This window comes from Erithacus rubecula (assembly GCF_903797595.1).
Source record: "Erithacus rubecula genome assembly, chromosome: 8".
Taxonomy (NCBI): Eukaryota; Metazoa; Chordata; class Aves; order Passeriformes; family Muscicapidae; genus Erithacus; species Erithacus rubecula.
In genome coordinates this window covers 3,864,641-3,869,640 of record NC_136659.1, presented here as the reverse complement: position 1 = coordinate 3,869,640, position 5,000 = coordinate 3,864,641, and the positions used below count along the sequence as shown (strand labels likewise).

Here is a 5,000-nt window from a genome sequence, read left to right as displayed (position 1 = left end):
TGTGCAATAAAGGTCTTTGAATGCACAGCTCTTTGAAAGTGCTTTGGGGCTCTCAGCTGGGCAGAGATGGTCCGGTTCACACCTGTGCTCAAAGCAGGGGAACACACCCTGCTGTAGGCGCTTGGGTTGGTCTCAGCAGGCTCAGGCAGATGCCAAAGCTGCTCTTCACAGCCTTCTCCCTTCCCACAACCTTCTGCTAAGGGCAAGGAGCCTCGAGGAGGCCCTGAAAGGAGTGCAGGGAGCCAAAGGGAGACAGCCGCACCTACATCACTGGGGCTCCTGGGGAAGCACGCTGCTGGAGATGCAAGCCTCTCCTCCAAAGGCATTTCCCCAAATTTGGACCTTTCCTGGGGAACACCTGCACACTTTCCTTAGAAAACGCTGGCAAGGCTGAATTACTTGTGGTCCTTGCAGCACAGGCACTCCAGCTCCAGCTCATGCTCCTTGCCCCGAACGTGTTCCCACGTGTCGCTCCGGGCACGCAGCCCCGGGCCTCCTACAAACACCAGCTGCCCGCTGCCTCTTCACTCCCGCCTCAACTCCCGCCTGCGGTCTCGGCAGCCAAACCAGGCTGTTGCCAGCCAGAGAGCAGAGCCCTGTTCTCCCAGGAGGCTCTCGTGAGCACCTTCCAGGACTCTGCTCTGGTCTGGCTTGCTCAGACTGTGTCTGAGGCAGGCACTGCCATTGCTTACTTGTGGGGAAACCAGAGCCCCCAGAAGCTCACCCAGCGTGCAGGCACTGCCTGACAGCGCTCCCTGCACTGGCATGGTTGTGTAACTGAGTCTCAGCCACTCTGCCACTGCTGCTGCTGCTGCTGCTGCTGCTTCATTTGCTTTTTGGCACACCCAAAGCTCACTGTTAGGCCACGATGGCCTCTGCTTCTGCTCTCTTCCTGTCCCTGTGTAGGGATGGAGCAGTGCTGTGCTTTCAGGAAGCTCTTTGTGAAAACTTCCAGCATTGCAAGCTGCCTTGCCCTCCGTGGATGCTTGCCAGGGAATCCCTCAAGGCTGGGCTCAGAGCATACTCAAGCTGGTCCTTCTAAAAGCCAGGCTCCTCCAGTCCCCTCCAGCGTGCTCAGCAGCACCTTTAAGCCCACGGTGTTGTGCAAGGGGACCTGCAGGACAGGGACCTTTGCAGCCTCAGCTGCCCCTGTTGCTCTCTGTCCGTGCACAGAGCACAGCGCGGAAGAGAACGGCAGCAGGGCCCAGTGTGTGCCAGGGCTCAGGTCTGGCGCCGCTCAGGCTCCAAAGAGATGTGGGTAAAGTGAACGAACCAAACTTTATTAAGGCAAAGCGAAGCGAAGGGGTGAGCGGGGAGGCAAAACTGGGGATGGGCAGGTATGGCGAGGGGGGGGGAGAGAAGAAAGGGAGATGGCAGGAGCTCCTGGAGCTAGCCACAGGCTCAGCTGTTACAAGCACGAGCTGTGCCTGGAGCTCCAGCGGGTCTGCTCTGCAGCTGGTGGCGTCGTCAGAGGCGAGGTGAGGTCGCCAATGGACGCTGGTGTTTCTGCCTCTTGGCTCTTGTCCTGCAGCTGCTGCGGAGAACGCCAGGAGGGAAGGCTCAGCGCGGGCTCTGCCCTCGGCCCGCGCTCCCTGCGCCCAGCCACGGCCCGCCGCCCGCGCAGCCCAAAACTTCCCGGGGGAGAAAGTTTGCGGGCTGCGTCCACAGCCCGTGGGCACAGAGCCTTACATTCTCAAAGCCAGGCAGGAGTGGCTCAGCCAGCTCCGGGGCGGTGGCGCTGGGTATCATCTGGTCTTCCTCCCGGGGCAGACGGGCGAGCAGAGAGAGGGTGGTCACGTCCATCTCTCCATCTCCAGCCAGCTGCTCCACCAGGAGTTGAGAGAGGCGCCGTATTCCTCCGCTCTGTGTGCAAGACAAGGCTCTGCTGTGTAAATCCCACCGGCTGCCTCAGGGCCCAGAGGCAGAGGCCTGTCCCGAGGCACTCAGGCGGCTGAAGCGGCAGGCAGGAGAGCTGGGAGCCGCTGCCTGAGCTGCCGAATCCCGTGCAGGCCCAAGGGGCTGCGTTGCCCAGCGCCACGCTGCCAGCGCAGCATCAGCCGCTGCCCCCCTCTCACCAGCGAGGGCTCCTTGCTGAGCACAGCAAGGCCTCTGAGCTGCAGACTCAGCCTGTCCCTGCTCCAGCTCGGCAGCTGCCTGGACATGATCAACAGGGCGCTGTGCCCGTGTTGTCTCAAGTCCAGGCACTCCAGGACCTGAAAGGCACAGGGCAGTGACAGGGACGCGGCCGGCAGGAGGCGGAACCGCCTGGGGCCGGGCCCGGGCAGCAGCAGCGGGCGCGCACCGTGCCAGGCGGCTGCGGCTCCCAGAGGCCGCAGAGCTGGGAGGCAGCTCAGCCAGGCAGCGCTGGCCCTCAGGCTCACCTCCACCAGGAACGCCAGCGCCGGCAGATCCCAGCGGGGCTGCCCCCAGATGGGCAGGCTGAGCAGGTGCCTGGCGATGCAGGGCACAAGGGGCTCAAGCCATGGCGCATCTCCCTGGCAGGGGAACAAAGGCACCAGGCCCTGAGCTGGGCAGGCAAACCTCCGCCACGGCTGACTCACAGAGGTGCGTCACCTCTGCCCGGCACTCTGCCAGGGCACTCGGGCCCTTGGGGAGGCGGCTGCTCCTGGGCCCCTCCTGTCCCAGCCTTTTCCAGTCTGCTCGGCCCTCCCTCGCTGCCAAGGCCCTCTCGCCCACAACCACGGGCACTGTGTGGGGCACTGCGGGCACAGGGCACCAATGCTGGCAGCACGGAGAAGGGGGTCTCACCTGGCCAGCAGCCCCGCTGCATCGTGCTGGGTGTCGGCGCAGAGCAAGTTGTCCCAGACCTGCCTGTCCTCCAGAGCCAGCAGCATTTCATGGGCGCCCAGTCGGCAGCAGCAGAGCCTTCAGGGTTTGCACTGCAAACCTGTGTGCAGAGCAAACGCCAGGTCACGCGGGAGCTCTGGCCCTGGCCACGAGGGCATGGGAAGGACAGGGCGACTGGCACCTGCTGCGCTCGCTGGGAAGGTGGTGCTCCTCCCGGCACGCCGTCCACACGCCCTCCACGCCCTGTGGCATCTGCTCTGTGCTGCTGACAATTTGCAAGAACAGAGCCACAACAGGCGGGGCGAATGAAGGAGCACTGCCGTGTGCCACTCGGGCGCGTGGACAGTCACCCACAGCACCACAGTTGCCTGCAAAAGACAAAGCAGCTTGAAGCAGAAGCGCTCAGTGCCAGGTGCCCGTGTGGCAGGGCCCCAGGGGAGACGCAGGGGGAGCAGCCGGCCTGCTGCCCCTGAGCCTGTCCCCAGGCCAGCTTCCAGCCCAGCGCCCGAGGCTGGGAGCTGCAGGGCGCTGGGCAGAGCATGGAGAGCGGCTGGAGAGGGCACGCGGAGGGTGAGCAAAGGCCATGGCAGAAACTCACAGCCAGGGCAAAGACGGCCTCGTTGTCCTCTCTGGGGAAGAACATGCTGGACTCCATCACGGAGAGCAGTGTTGCCAGCACCTCTGCACTACTGTCCCGAGGAGCCGATGGTTCTCCACATCAGGGCGGCAGCTCTGTGGGAACAGAGCAGTGCATCAGTAGCAGCCCCGTGCAGCTGAGTGGGGCCAGGCGACGGAGCCCCGGTGCCCTGAGGGGCAGGGAGGGAGCGTGGCAGCAGGCTCAGCAAACAGGGGGGCCCGAGGGCCCGCAGCTCTATGCCTGACCCTTGCACAGGCTGTACAGGGCCATCGATGGCCCTACAGGCTGCTGAGCCCGAGCTGCCAAGGCACTTCTGCCCGTACCGTCACACCACGGGGCACAGCACAGGAGACCCATCACCACGTGAACGGGTGTTCTTCAGCCAGTGTCACCAGGACATTTTGCAGGCCGGCATCCACAGTGACACAGCACGTGAGCCGCTGGTGAAGGTCTCTCACAATGCCCGGCACCTGGAGGGGGCACCAAAAGGACTCGCAGTGCTGTCCATGGCAGCGTGGTCCCCAGCTTCCAAGAAGCTCTTGCCTTCCCACCGCACTGAGCTGGCCTCAAAGGCTGAGGGGGCACAGCGCACGGGGCTTGAGGGGGCCACACTCTTGCTTCTATTTCCTTGGTTGGGTGTAGCACCCAGAATGGTATCTCCCTGACTTCCTAGAGCTGTCTTGTGCTTCGGTCTTTCCCCTCCCTTTCCCCTCCGCCCTAAGCTGACTGGCTGGGGTCTGCTTTCCCTCCGCCCTGGCGGGGCCTTTTAAACACACAGCCGGGCATTGCATTTCCTCCTTCTCCCTGGAAGCCACCCGCAAGAAAAATAAGAAAACCCTTTGTGGGAAGGAGCCTCTTTTGTTCTATTTTCTCCTTCCCGCAGGGCCCTGGGCTTCCTCCTAGTACTGAGCTGGCCAGAGAGAAGCCCAGATAGCTCTAGCACCACACGATGATCCTGGGAGGCCTTTAGCCCTGGCCCAGGGTGCCTACCTGCTGTGGAGCAAAAGCATTTCCCTCTTCCTGGGGAAAGGCCGAGAGGGAGCAGGAGCGTCGGCGTGGTGCCCAGGAGTCGGTGTTGACAGGCTCCCAGAGAGGGTGTCAGAGCTGGCCGTGCTCTCAGCCCGGGCCGTGACAGCCATGCGCTGCCTCAGCCGTGTCCATGGCAGAGTCCACTGCGCATGCAGAGGACATCTGTGCTGGCACCAGGCTCTGCCTGCAGCTCGCTGGGCCTGCAGCGGGCTGGGCCGTGCCTGGCTCGCGGTGGCTGTGGCCTCCCTGTGCCGAAGGCGCAGGAACCTGCGCAGCAGCTGCAGCAGAAGGAAGGGCGGGTAGGGAGGGGAGCTCCATGGAGTGCTCCAGGGCGGTGCTGGGCCAGCAGGGACAGCAGGCCCGGCCCAGGTGGGGATGGCCGCAGGTACCTGACAGCTCGCTGGAAGCGGCCAGGGCGGGATCCTGGGCCTGAGTCGGTCCTTTACTGCATCTGGCACAGAGCGAGCGCAGCCAGAGCTGAGTGGCCCAGGAGAGGGCAGAGAACACAGCCCAGCCCTGCGCTGCC

General features: G+C 63.9%; 1 long non-coding RNA gene across 1 annotated transcript in view; it reads left to right on the top strand.

The window, feature by feature from the left end:
* The window catches only part of LOC306804726, a 411-nt gene extending 386 nt beyond the window's left edge, over nucleotides 1-25 (top strand). Inside the window, exon 2 of the long non-coding RNA XR_013774985.1 lies at nucleotides 1-25. This exon is cut by the window's left edge and continues 279 nt beyond it. This is a non-coding gene — a long non-coding RNA (uncharacterized lncRNA).
* The last annotated feature ends 4,975 nt before the right edge of the window (nucleotides 26-5,000 follow it).